The sequence below is a fragment of the Oryctolagus cuniculus genome, chromosome 1, assembly GCF_051225735.1.
Source record: "Oryctolagus cuniculus isolate XC-2025 breed Fujian yellow rabbit chromosome 1, ASM5122573v1, whole genome shotgun sequence".
NCBI lineage: Eukaryota > Metazoa > Chordata > Mammalia > Lagomorpha > Leporidae > Oryctolagus > Oryctolagus cuniculus.
The window spans coordinates 222,326,380-222,341,435 of record NC_142867.1 but is presented as its reverse complement, the minus strand read 5'-3'; the positions used below and the strand labels follow the sequence as shown (position 1 = coordinate 222,341,435).

Genomic DNA, 15,056 nt, shown 5'->3' with positions numbered 1-15,056 from the left:
TGATTCATATTTTACCCTGATCACAATGATATATGAGCCTCCTAAGGAGAGGATGGCTGCCTGTAACTCCCTCTTAGTGATTGTACTTCTAGACAGTACAACCTTAATTTTTCTTTCTCATGACAATATTTGATATATTTGAAGATTGTTAACTTTGACCTTATAGTATATCCTCTTCCTACTTATTCCAGCATTCTTTGTTCCTTCAAAGATTTTACTTTAGAAATAGTTTCCTTTATCTACATTATCTTTGTGTGGGATTCAGAAAGGAAGTAGGTCAGAACTGAATTGAGTCAAGGTTAATTAGGAGCTGAAACACTCCATCTAGAGTGGTCTATTTGGCACTTCAGATCCTAGTAAGATTTTTTTATCTCCTACCCTAGTGGAGATACCTGCAAAGACTCTGTTCTAAGTTTCTGCCCCGAAGTAATTGCTGGTTGGCCCTGCCTGCTTGAGGTAGGAAGTTTACCTTTCTGAAACTCGTGCCATTATAGGAAGTCACAGGAAATTGCTGAAGCAGTCACTGAGTCCTGAGGGGCATAGAGGATGTGATTAGTGGTCATTATGTCCAAAGTCATGAGCTAACATCACATTCATGTAGGGGTCACCATGGAAACACTGTTGAAGTGACCTGCCCTTCTGCTCCCACCTGGATCTCTCTCTGAGGAGCTCATTGAAGAGGTGGCCTTGAATGGTGCTCAAAAAGATAACAGGCCTGTTAAATGACCTTTTATTTGGCAGCTGGGGCCCCCAAGTGAAGGTTGCAATAAAATGCATACAGGAGGAATAATTGATGACAGTGGGAGAGCTCACAGGATGGTAGGATAGTAGGACAGAGTGCTGATTACTCCATAAATTGGAGTAATGTAGACATCAAAAAAAAAAAATAGTCAATGTCCAAGTTATTGAAATGTTGTCGATTCCTAACTACTTAAATTCACTGCAAGAAGTATATCCAAGTCAAATTATACAAGAAGTATTTAAGTTTAAGAAATATTGAAGAAGGGGTTAGATATTAGAGAAGGAAAAATTAGTATGGGTATTGCAGCACAGAGGATTAGACCCCTCTGGGGAGCCTACATCCCATATGAGAGTCCCTTCTTCAATTCCTGATTCCTTTGTGTTCCTGATCCACCTTCCGGCTAATATGCCTGGAAGGATCATCAGATCATTGCCCAAGTACATGGATTCCTGCCCACATTTATTTCCTGGATCTTAGCTTCAGTGTAGCATTACCCTGGTTATTGCAGGCATTTGGGAAGTGAACCAGCAGATGAGGACTCTGTCCCTTTCTCTGTGTCATTCTGCCTTTCAAATAAACAAATCTTTTTTAAAAGAACGGAGGATTAAAAGCAGTGTATTACTTACATTTGTTCCTTCATCTGGCAAACTTTTAAGGTTTTTTGACAGAATTAAAAGAACATGAGTATGAATCTGCAACCAGAGGAACGTGGGACACAACCCAACTTCAAAAATCACTCATCTTGTGAACAAGTGTTTGCACCACTGGGGAGCTCAGTTTCTTCATTTGAAAAATGAGACTACCTGAATACATGATTATTGGCATGGCTGTGATAATAAATGTAAGCTATTTTAAGTAAACACTATTGAGAGTTTTTTTTTTTTTTTTAAAGATGTATTTACTTATTTGAAAGTTAGAATTACAGAGAGAGGAGAGATAGGGACAGAGGCAGAGAGGCCTTTCAACCTCTGGTTAATTCTCCATGTTAACTCCCCAAGTGGCTGCAATAGCCAGGGCTGGGACAGGCCAACGCCATGAGCCAGGAGCTTCAGCTGAAAAGTTTTTTAAAATAAGAAAAAACAAATAACTACAAAACTGACACTCCGGGAATCCCTCTAGAAGCTGCAGGGGTAGAATCACAATTTAGTAGGAAATGGATCAAAGAAAGGAAAAAGTCTAGGACTGTGCTTCCAAGGCTGCAGCCACTAGCCATGTGTGCCACTGAAATCCTGAATTGCAGTTAATGTGATTGGAAAAGTCTCTAACTGAAGACACACACCAGACATTGAGGACTTCATAGGGATAAAGTGACTAAGACAAAACAAAAGATCTCAATAACTTTGTGTGGATTATATGTTGATATGATGACATTTTGAATAGATGGGATTAAATAAAATATACTGTTAGAATTTTAAAAACTAAAAGATTCTGGAAAATGAAATCAGGCAAACAAAATTATAAATGATGACAAAGTAATTGGAAATGAGGAAGCCATGGGAACGGGATCAGGGGTGAATTCAGATTCTAATTCAATATACAATTAAATGAAACAACAGTGAGAATTGTAGTTTCAGACCAGAATATGTAAACATTGTACACTTTACTAATAATAGCATTTGACAGAGGAGAACTGGACGGTGATTGAGAATTAAGAGCTGGTTTCCTCAAAGAAGGAGATGATGCATAGGTCGTAAATGGACACACATACATTGTTTTTCTAAGTATTAAGAACTCAAACTTTCTTGTTACAATTTTTCCTTAACTCTTGATATACTAAAAGTGTTAATCTCTTTATGGTGGAAAGTATTTGTCTGCTTTTATCAGTTCTTTCATATTTATTTCAATTTATTTTTCTTACTGTTAAGAGTTAAGTAAAATAATCTAGTGCAAAAAGATGTCAAGTGAAATAAGCCCCGTGCATGAAGACAAACACTGCTTACCTCACTTTTATGTGGAATCTACTAAAGTAAAATTCACAGCCGCAGAGAATATCCTGGTGCTCACGAGAGGTTGGGGGTGAGAGGACTGGGTGATTTTGTCCAAAGGTAAAATTTCAGACGAGGAGGGCTGGATTCAGGGATTTGTTCAAAATCTCCAAAGCTATCTTTTCTTTTTCTTTTGACAAGCAGAGTTAGACAATGAGAAAGAGAGAGAGACAGAGAGAAAAGTCTTCCTTTTGCCGTTGGTTCGTCCCCTAAATGGCTCCCACAGCCAGTGCACTGCGCCGATCCGAAGCCAGGAGCCAAGTACTTCCTCCTGGTCTCCCATGTGTGTACAAGGGCCCAAGCACTTGGGCCATCCTCCACTGCCTTCCTGGGCCACAGCAGAGAGCTGGACTGGAAGAGGAGCAACTGGGACAGAATCCGGTGCCCCAACTGTGACTAGAACCCAGGGTGCCAGCGCCGTAGGCTGAGGATTAGCCAAGGGAGCTGTGGCACCGGCCGACCAAAGCTATCAACAATATAATGTTGATTATTGGGGAAATTAATTTTGGTGCTTTCACTAAAAAAGAGAGAGAGAGAGAGATGGAGTGACACTTGATTTGGCCATTCTGTGGTGTATACATGTGTCAAGACATTAAGCCACATACCACAAACATACAAAATTAAAGGATAATTAACAAAAGTGCCAATAGCATCATAATTTTATCTGTCTCTCTACTCATATATACATTTCCATATATGTCGCAGACAGCAATGTGTACCTCACTATATTACTTAGAGAGATATCAAAGAACAACAACAACAACAAGGGCAGAAGAGCTATAATATCAAACTATAATAGCAACCTGTTGTTGCCCTTGTTGTTGCCCCTGATGGTATAAATATCTGGACCCTTGACACTCATGTTGGAGACCAGAACTGAATGGGAGATCTGGACTCAGTTCTTCACTTCCAGGCTCTTACGAGCATTTGGGAGATGACTCAGTGGATGGAAACGTAGGCTGTCTCTTTATCCTCATGTCTTTTACATCCCTAATTATAGCAGTAATAATATTAAGAATAAGTTTAAAATGACAAAAGTATAAGGGAAAGTATATGTATATGAGGCTTTATACAATTCTTACTCCTTTTTTAACTAAAGGAATTAAGCATCGCCCAACTGTGATATCTTTAGGGGTCCTGGAACCAATGCCTGTGTATACTGAAAGACAATTATATTATGAATGAAAAGAAAGAGAATATGGAAGATATACAGGAAAGACGTTATAAATACACACATACACTCATATGCATAAACCTATCATATGTGTGTGAATGTACCTCTCTCTAAGAAATGAAGACCATAGATCCTAGGCAAGAATTCCAACAAATTTTCATTCCAAAAAGAAAAAAATAATTCCTGCACCAGGGAAAATCTGAAAAATTTTCACAGAAAAAAAAATGAAAGAATCAACACTAAAATCTCCCAGAAAGAAAAGCAGCATTCCTACACCCAATCTACTCCCAACACCATAAACAATGATAAAGACACTATCGAAAACAAGGTTTCAAAAATGTGACTCTGGAAGTACTAGAGAAAATATTGTGAGAGATGATCCAGCAATATGAAAGTACAAATCAAGAGAAGATGCTAATCCCCAACAGAAGCAGGGCAGAGGAAAGGATAATGCAATTTTAAAATTACAATGAAAGAGATTCCCAGAAAACAGCTGTGAATTCCTGCTAGACAATAATTAAATCCAGAATTGAGCAGGATCAAGTGTTCCACAGGGGCTAATTTGTCAGCAGATACACACAGACTATGGTGTGTGGCTACCGTATGAGTTCTGTGGTTGGTTTTGTTGGAAATTTGTAGGTGAATTAATGTCTGAAATCAAAGCAAAGAGAAATAAAAAAAAGCAATTATTAATTCCAGGAGGGGAAAATAGATGAAAAGTACAGAAATTTAATCATAGGTCTATCCATGATTTTGTGCTCCCCAAATTCATACTGAAACTTAATCTCCAATATCAAGTGTAGGAGGTAGGGCCTCAAGGAAGGAAGTAAGCCATGCATGCTGTGTGACACATGGACTCAGGCTTTATAAAAGGGCTGGAGGGAATTAACTAGGTCCTTTTAATTTTTGTCCCTTAACAGCATATGAGGGTACAGCATGTGTCTCTACTGATGACCCAACATACAAGACTGCATCTTGTGAGCAGTGAGTTCGCCCTCAGCAAATACTACACACCTGCCAGTGCCTTGATTTTGGCTTTCACAGACTCTGAAACTGTGAGAAATAAATGTCTGTTGTTTATAAATTACCTGATCTCAGATATTTGTTAGAGGAACACATATGGACTAATAAACAGAGTAGACTGCCTAGCTCAATTGTGTATATTGTTTAAATGATGAACTAATATAAAGCATCTGTTTTGTAAAACTAAATGCAATAATAAATACATTGAAAATATAAGTATTTTATTGGAGAGAGTGGGAAATGGAATTTTTAGAACGATGAAAGAGAAGTAGATCCTCAACTTCCTTAATAATGTTAGTAGATTTAAAAAACAAAAATTAATGACACTGGGGCCTGTGTTGTGGCTCAGCGGGTTAAAGCCATGGCCTGAGGCACCAGCACCCCATATGGGTGCCGGTTCTAGTCCTGGCTGATCCTCTTCTGATCCAGTTCTCTGCTGTGGCCTGGGAAAGCAGTGGAAGATGGCCCAAGTGCCTGGGCCTCTGCGCCTGTGTGGGAGAGCCATAGAGGATCCTGGCTCCTGGCTTCAGATCGGCTCAGCTCCTAATACTGCGACCATCTGGGGAGTAGACCAGCGGATGGAAGACCTCTCTCTCTGTCTTTACCTCTCTCTGTGGCTTTTTCAAACAAATAAAGTAAATCTTAAAAAAATTAATGGCATCTCTTATGCATGCACTACTTTTAAATAAATATATATTTGTATGTATGTGCATGTATATATATATATATGCGTGTGTATATGTGTGTGTGCATGTACATGCTTTGTGGTCTGTTTTAGGTAGCTTCCATGAGGAAGCACTAGCAAGATAGGCAATACGGATCTTGGTACACCTCTAGGGATTGAATGCCTTTGTTTTAGTGTAGGTGTTGATTAAGTGAATGAAGAAATTAAGAAGTACCAATGAGGGGCTTGTGTTAGTCCTTGCAGTTAAAATATTGCTTGAGATAACTTCATCCCATATTGGAGTCCCTGGGTTCAAGCCCTGGCTTCCCTCCTGATTCCAGTTTCCTCCTAACACACTCAGGGAGGTAGCAGTCAGAAGATGATGGCTAAGATCATTGGGTCCTTGCCACAAGAATGAGAGATTTGGGTTGGGTTCCTACCTTGCAGTTTTGGCCGGGCCCAACCCAGCCAGTACAGACATTTGGGGAGTGAACCAGCAGATGGGAGTTTCTCTCTCTCTCTCTCTCTCTCTCTCTCATAAATAAGGAAATAAATAAGCTATTGTTTAAAGGTATCATTGGATTAGGATGGTCATGACTTGGCAGCAGATGACATGGGAGAAAGTTGGAGAGAATCCCTTTGTTATTCCCTTTGTTCATTTCCACTTCTGCATCTTCGCATATCATGCTCCTACAATCTTAAATTCCCACACTTCACATTTCAGTGAATCTACCTTTTCTGCAGTAGTTATTCCAATAGCTTCTATAACTTCCAGGAACATTCCTGCTTTATGTATGTGGGTGATGTCATCCCACATAAAATCTATTGTTATCAACCTGATATCCTTACCTCATTTTATTTTTCTTTATAGACCTTATTACTTGACAGCATATTTATAATTAGAACAGTGGCTTTCATTTCAAAGTACCTTTAGGATAAATAGAGTATTTGCATGTATATAAAAAATTGGAAAACTATAAGTTAAAGAATAATAGTAAAATGAAGTACTCTGGCAGAAGAGCATAGGACACAAGTAGGAATAATAACACTTTCATTTATCAATTATATATTTGTCACACTTAATAAACTGGATATTTTATTGTTGTAGTGACAAATAGTTGATTTTTCATGGAAAACTGGAAATATGCCACCAATGAAAATAAAATTTAATTAAAGGAAATGAAAAATATGACACCTAATGAAGAAAAAAAGAGAAATTTTGGGAGGAGCATGACTTTTGTAATGGTTACTGATAAGTAGAGTGTGTATATAAAAAAAGAGAGATTGGGGGAAGAAAGTCGAGTTAGAAAAATAGAGAGCAAATACAGAAAGCTTGGGATGAATTGAGAACTGATGACAACAGGAGAGACAGGTGGTCTGGTAGTCAGTAGAGAATCTTTGGCAGCTGCAGTAGTAGGGTGTTACGCTGTGAGCATCTTCTGAAGTGCTAGCCCCCACTTCTCCCTGCAAGAACCCATGGAATCTTGAACATCAGTGAATACAGATTCTTGCCTTTGTTTAAGTGGCAATTCACAATTTGAATCATGACAATGCTCATTATATCCCCAAGGCTCAGTTATCCACCCCACCTCGGTTCTCCCAAATGATGAAAATAGCTTGCTCTGCTTTTTTGCCATTAATGTTGTGGGATGCAGAAATAAGTACCATTTGCCAGGCAATATAAACTCCATTTTCATGAAAATTAAACATATTATGAAATTATTATGGTAATATATGTCAAAGCACATAGTTTTCTTCTTAGTTTGAAATGATTATTTGTTGGCAGTAATGGTGACCTGGCTGTTATCTCTGCCACTTTATGCTACTAAGGAAGGAATAGGCAATCATCTTCTGTATTATGATGTTATTATTACAAAGCCCCTTCACCTTTCTTATCCCATCACTCTGAGATAACTAGAACAGTAGTTAAGGCTCTCAAAAGTAGTGATTATTCAGACAAGACACAGAGAGGTTAGATGAATTGCCTAAGGTCAATGTAGTTGCAGCTGATCCTAGGTCTTTGCAATGTTTAAGAACACAAGATTTGGAAATAAACGGCCAATGTTGCCTCTGTCTTTCCCAGGTAGTTGTGTGAACTTGACAGATAATTTACCTACCATGAGCCATGGTTTCCTCACCTGCAAATGGGAGGTTAATCAATCCACCTGATACTGTTGTGAAGGCTGAGTATTTTTTGGCATTGCTATGTAATTATTCTTTTATTATGCATATATTTTGTAGTGAGTAGTGTTTTAAACACTTTATGTTTATTATTTGACTTAATTCCACTAACAATTTCTGGTGTAGAAATATCCTGTGGAAGGATCCCATAAATGAGTTCAGCCCTGGTTCTACCAACTCCTTCCTATGTTAATTTGGATAATTGTTTCATTTCTCTAAATCTCAATTTCTTTATTTTTTTAAACAAAATAATAGTGCATATTCAGTTTAATTTTACGTGATTCAAATTTCAAAATAAAACACTTACCTTATAATAATTACATGAAATCTGGGCCTGCGCCGTGGCTCACTAGGCTAATCCTCCACCTAGTGGCGCCGGCACACCGGGTTCTAGTCCTGGTTGGGGCGCCAGATTCTGTCCCGGTTGCCCCTCTTCCAGGCCAGCTCTCTGCTGTGGCCAGGGAGTGCAGTGGAGGATGGCCCAAGTACTTGGGCCCTGCACCTCATGGGAGACCAGGATAAGTACTTGGCTCCTGCCATCGGATCAGCGCGGTGCGCTGGCCGCAGCGCGCCGGCCGCGGCGGCCATTGGAGGGTGAACCAACAGCAAAGGAAGACCTTTCTCTCTGTCTCTCTCTCTCACTGTCCACTCTGCCTGTCAAAAATAAAAAATAAAAAAAAATAATTATATGAAATCTGCTCATAATTTTTATGAACATGATGATGATTTAACCTATAACCTAAGGATCATTTGAGCTGAGGAGTTATAATAATAATAATTTTAACCAAAAGACTTATAGCATCTCAAGACATTCCATGGAAAATTAGATCTATGATTTTATTATAAATATAGTTTATTCTTGGAGAAGAGTTTGAGGTAGTTCTTGAAAAAATGCAGAAATGGGACTCCTGGAGTGAGGTAATGATGACAAATCTAGCAGATATAGTGCTCACATGAGCGAGTTCACTTGCAAATTCCTCAAACTGTATACTGTATATATTATTTGCATTTATATCCCATTCCAAGAAAATGTCTTTTAATTAACACACATTGTATACATGCAGATCCATTTCTAGGTCCTCTACACAAATCCTCCAATCTATGAAGGTGCTTGTGTCATCTTTTGTGGCCTCTTGATTTTAAAGTCCTACTGCCTTCATAAAATAAATTGAGATGATGTCTTTTTCTAGGGAATAGCATATTGTAAATAACATTGAAATTATTATTCTTTATTAAGGTCAGATTTGAATCTGTTTCATGTGGCTTTTAAAAATGTCTATTCATTTATTTTACTTGAAAGGCAGAATGAGAAGAGAGAGGGAGATAGAGAGAGAGAGAAAGAGCTTCCAATTTCTGGTTCCATTCCCAAACGCTAACAATAGCCAGAACTGGGCCAGGCCAAAGCCAGGAGCTTGGAAATTCATCTACAATTCTCACATGGGTGGCAGCAGCCCGAGCACTGAAGCCATTATCCACAACATTCCAGGATGCTTTAGCAGGAAGTTGGACAGCAAGCAGAGGAACTAGTGTTTCATCCAGCACTGGGTTTTGAGAGGCAGGCATCCCAAGCAGCAGCTGACCCAGCCGAGCCACAACACTCACACCTGACCCCACCTCCACCCTATGACTACTTTTAATGGTAGCTGCATAATTATGCTTTATGTATCTTTTATTGGACTTGTTTTTTTCTCATTTTCTATGTCTCTGGGATCAATTGGATCAATTATAGTATCAATTATAGTTATTTAGTTTTCCCAGGAATCATCCTTTTACATCTAGGTTTTCAAAATTTTGCTATTTATATATATATATATATATATATATATATATATATACAGTGATCCTTTGACCACATTGTGTTTGTAGTTATAGCTCCTTAATAGTTCTTAATTTTTAATATTTTGTATATCTTTTAATTGTTATCAAGCTAAAAAGAGCTTTATCTATCTCACTGCCTTTATAATCAACCAGCTTGTATGCTGGATATATTTTTCTGTCATTTTTTTAAAGATTTATTTTATTTATTTGAATGTCAGAGTTACACAAAGAAAGGAGAGGCAGAGAGAGAGAGAGAAAAAGAGAGAGAGAGAGAGAGAGAGAAGTTTTCCATCCGTTGGTTCACTCCCCAATTGACCACAATGGCTGGAGCTGCACTGATCCGAAGCCAGGAGCCAGGAGCTTCTTCTGGGTCTCCAACATGGGTGCGGGGGCCCAAGGACTGTTATCCCAGGCCATAGCAGAGAGGTGGATAGGAAGAAGAGTGGCTGGGACTAGAACCATCACCCATATGGGATGCCGGCACTTCAGGCCAGGACTTTAACCCACTGTACCTCAGCACCGGCCCCTTTTGTGCCATTTTTAATTCACTTTCATTAATTTTAAGCTTTATGTTTATTAATTCCTTGTACAAATTTATTTGCTTTTCTATTAATTCCTCAAGATAAATGCTATCTCTAGTTTTTCACTATTTTCTTTAATTGTGAAGACATATGCAAATAAGTTTCTTATATTCCTTATATTGCTTTCTAGATGGTTTTTAACCTTTTTTTTGTTTCCCTTTGCTCCAAAGGTTATATAAATTTAATTTACTTAATGTTCAAGTAGTTAAGATACTTCGGTCAACTGTTTAATAATTTGTTTATAGTGAAATTAGGTTGTTATGAGAAAATGTGGACCAAGTTAACTCTCGTTTTTATTAAATAATTTGTTTCTAGCTAAAATATAATCAAACACTATATTACTTAAATAAAACATATTTTATAAAGCATACTAAGTAGGTTCTTTTCTACTTCTCTCTCATAAAAAAGTGTGCCTACTATTTTATATGTTCTTCCATGTCCAATTAAATGTTTTATGTTAGAATTCTTTAATTTTGAAAAACACCTGTCTCTTGAGGCTAGCATTGTGGTGCAGCAGGTTAAGTCACTGGGCTGTGACGCTGGCATCCATGTGAGCAATGGTTCAAGTCCCAGCTACTCTACTTTTGATCCAGCTGCCTACCAAGGTTCCTGGAAAAGTAGTAGAAGATGGTCCAAGTATGTGGGCCCCTTTTACCCATGTGGGAGATCCAAATGAAGCTCCTGGCTTGAGCTTGGCTCATCCCCAGCCATTGTGGCTATTTGGGGAGTGAACCAGCGGATGCAAAATCATTTCCTAAATCTCTCCCTCTCTCTCTGTAACTCTGCCTTTCAAATAAATGAGTAAATCTTTAAAAACTAAAATAAAATTTGATGCCTTTCTCATAGTGATATTTATACTCATATATAAATGCTAATTACATCCTTACTCAGTTCTCAAATTCTGTGCAAAACTTTCCTCAAGATACATTGTCCCTTGAGTCTCACACATTCCTGATTTAGGAGAGACTCTGGACATGGGCATATGTGTTGCTGCTGGAACAAGTTCAGACTTGTGGAACAATTCACGTGGAATAAAAGCAGATCACATTGTGAGAAAGACGTGGATTTTGGGACCTGGGAATGGAATGCAAGGGTTGGAATGTGTCCTACAATGTTCATATTTCAGAAGTTTAGCCCGCAGTGTAACAGTGTTGGGAGATGAGGCCTAATAAGAGGTTATTGGCTCATGCATGGATCAATGTTGCTGTCGTGAGATTGGGTGAGTTACTGTGAGAGTGGATTTCTTAGGAAAGCAGGATTACCTGTACTGTGTCTTTCGTTCTCACATACTCTTGCTGTTCTGCCTTCCTTCATGGGATGGTGCCCAATGCCTGAGCCATGATCTTGAACCTTGCAGCCTCCAGAGCTATGAGTCTGATATACTTTTATTAAAGGTCTTCCTACTGTGGCATTCTGTTACAGCAGCAAAAAACCAACTAAGACAAGACAACAGTTAGATTATCATGCTGTTATAAAGCCCCTCATGTAAAGTTGATTATAATTGAAAAATTTCAGCTGTACTTCAAAGTATAACCTGAAGTATCATGCAAATTATCAGAAATCATTCAATGACTCTCCTTTGCCAAATCTTTTTTGTCTCTCTGTATCTCCTTCTCTTCCCCTTCTGCTATTAAGGATTTCCACAATACTAGAGAAACTTTCCGTTGTTGCATCTTTATGTTCTTCTCTTACCCTCTCATCTAAAAATCCTGTGCTCCAGATCAATATAATCATGCACTGTTTCCCAAGGATTCATCTCCCTGTCTTTATCCATGTACTTGCTATTCACTAATCAACACCTATTCCTCTTCCTTCATGATTCACAAGGACTTACTACATTTCTCAATGATTTCTGCTACCATTCTTTCCTTCAAACTTGAACAAATTATGATTATTTTGAAATCTCATTACACCCTAGTTTTTGGATCAAATATGTAAACGCGTCTGGGCATGGGCATATGTATGGTATGCATTTATCTAATTGTCTCCACTGTATTGTGGATCTCTTGAGAGTAGGGGCAGTGTTTTATCCTATTTCTTTCCCCAGAGCTCAGAATAGTTAGCTGCAATTCTGGGACTCAAATGTTCATTAGATTTGAATCTAATTGAATAGAATGAATAGACTTCTCAAACTATGACTATCAGACCCCAAAACAGGCAGTGATTGGATAGGGGTAGGATATTTGGATGAGGGTGATTTGGAACACAAATGTCATTGCATCAATTTGTCTGAAACCTCCTTGCCTTCCACATGATTCCATCCACTTCCTGACCTCAGCCCCAAGAGTTTGCATTCTGCTGTCAAAATGCCGGGAGAATGCAGGGGCAGACTCAGAAATGTTGTGAAATGCAGCCACGCGGTGTTTAACAAACAACATAACAAAGGCATCTGTCACAACACATCGCCTTCTGTTCCTGAGAGACTTCCGCCAGCGCAGTGGCATGCTTACCGCCTTTTCTCTTCCTCTCTGCTCATTCTCTCTAATTACATGTGGCATTCTCTCTCCATCACACAATGAAAGAGGCCCTCATTTTGGCAGGAAAATGGAGAAGATTGGCTAGGGAATAACTCCTGCCACAAGCAACATTTCCTTCTTAGACAGAGAATTTGGTCCAGGTCACCTACATGAATTGATTTACAGGGATTGAAAGGCCACTTCTTGCCTACATAACCCCTATGACTGACAGAAAACCAAAAATGTCTCTATTTTCTCTACCTTGTCACAAAAGCCTCAAATATTTAAAATCATAATGCATGTTCTCATCTATCTGATCCCTACCTGATTGCCCATCACAACCTCCCTCTGCATTTTCTCAAAAACAAGCTCACCCCTAACTTCTGCACTTTATAGCCTCTTTACACCCCAAGTTTATGTTGCTTCATCTGCTGGAAGCCCAACTCACCTGTAATAATAACATCAATAACAGACACTTGCATTCCATACTTACTGTGTGCCAGGAACAGTGCCAAAATTTTATGCATTTATCTCATGTCATGCTCACAAGGACCTTATGAAGGGCATGGTATTATTTTCCCCCATCTGTTATATAAGGAAATTGGAGCTTTAAAAGTGATGATGGAATAAAGTAAAATACAAATAACTTCACACGCCTAGGGACTGGGTTGCAGAATTATGATCTATAACCTTTGTTTATTATAAACACCTACATGCAATCACTAGGCTATTTCTCTACTCCTGGTGAAGAGCTCGGGTCAGATACTACCTTCTTCACAACGGCTGCTCAGGTTTCCCCAGAAGAAATCATTCTTTTCCTGTATATGCCCCATGTCACTCCTTAGTTCTCCTCTCTTAATTGATACAGCTAAGTCTCCTTTACCCAGCAAAGAGAGGTATCCTTTAAGGGACCACTCTTGCTCTACTTCACAGCAGTGACATTTTAGCTCATTACTTCTCTGCTGCTGGGGGTGTATGTTTCAATTAAAATCTGCATTGTGTAGGGGAAGGAGAAGGCTAGCTAAATCAACTTCCGAATTCAAATGACCTTTCAGCCAATTTTGAAAGATAGCTTGCAAATGCGTTCCATTTTTTTTTCTCTTTCTCCTTGGGAGGTATATAATTTTTCCTCCTAATTCAGTTGCTAGCAATCATTGGCATTACAACCAGTGCTTAATGATACTGGCTGCATTTGGTCTTTCTTAGAATATTGCTTTGTTATTCAATCCATTGATTCATTCATCAAATATTTTCTAAGCAGCTATTGCATTCTAGGCTATGCCCTAGGTATTAGGAACTCAGCAATAAACAGCTTCAACATGGCCCCTGTTCAAAAGAGCTTACTTTCTAATTGCATTAGCAGCTCAGTTGGCAGGAAAAAAGGCAACAGATTATACAATAAGGCCAAGAACTGTTAAAAGTAATCACTGATGTTTACTTAGCTTATTCCTTTTTGACACTGGGCTTTATGAATATTAAATTATTGTCTTTTTATGAGATCAACCTTACCATTATCTCCAATTTACAAATTACTTCTTTTTTTTTAAGATTTGTTTATTTATGTGAAAGAGTTAGAGAGAGGCAGAGAGAGAGAGACAGAGAGAGAGAGAGAGAGAAATAGAGGTCTTCCCTTTGCTAGTTCACTCCCAGATAGCAGCAACAGTAAGAGTGGGGCCAATTCCAAGCCAAGAGCCAGGAGTTTCTTCTGGGTCTCGCACAAAGGTGCAAGGGTCCAAGGACTTGAGCCATCTTATACTCTTTACCAGGCCATAGCAGAGAGCAGGATCAGAAGTGAAGCAGCTAGGACTTGAACCGGCAGCCATCTGGGATATCAGCACTGCAGACAGTGACCTTAGCCACTACGCCACAGTGCCAGCCCCCAGATTACTTCTTGAAATAAATTGTTAGTATGCTTATTTCACAGATTAAAAAAAATAGGTTGCAAGAGGTTGGAAAACTTGGCCATGTTGACAGGAAATGATGCAACTGGGATTTGAACTAGCATTAGAATAAGCATATGGGGCTGGTGCTGTGGCATAGCTGGTAAAGCTGCCTCCTGTAATATCAGGATCCCATGTGGGTGCCAGTTCAAGTCCCCTAGCTGTTCAACTTCCGATCCAGCTCTATGGCCTGGGGAAGCACTGGAAGATGGCCCAAGTTTGGGCCCCTGCACCTCCTGTGGGAGACCTGGAAGGAGCTCCTGGCTCCTGGCTTCTGATCGGTGCATCTCTGGCCGTTTAAGTCATCTGGGGAGTGAATCAGCAGATAGAAGATTCTCTCTCTCTCTCTCTCTCTCTTTCTCTCTCTGTGTGTGTATGTGCCTCTGCCTCTCTGTATCTCTGCCTATCAAATAAATAAATCTCCTTAAAATAAAAAAGAATAAGCATGTTCTGTGATATTAGTTGTTACATTTGTACTAAAGGCACAGACTA

The 15,056-nt window shown here is 39.0% G+C and overlaps 1 pseudogene; it reads right to left on the bottom strand.

The window, feature by feature from the left end:
* Positions 1-15,056, bottom strand: part of LOC103352044 (RNA-binding protein PNO1 pseudogene) — a 137,245-nt pseudogene that overhangs the window by 88,858 nt on the left and 33,331 nt on the right.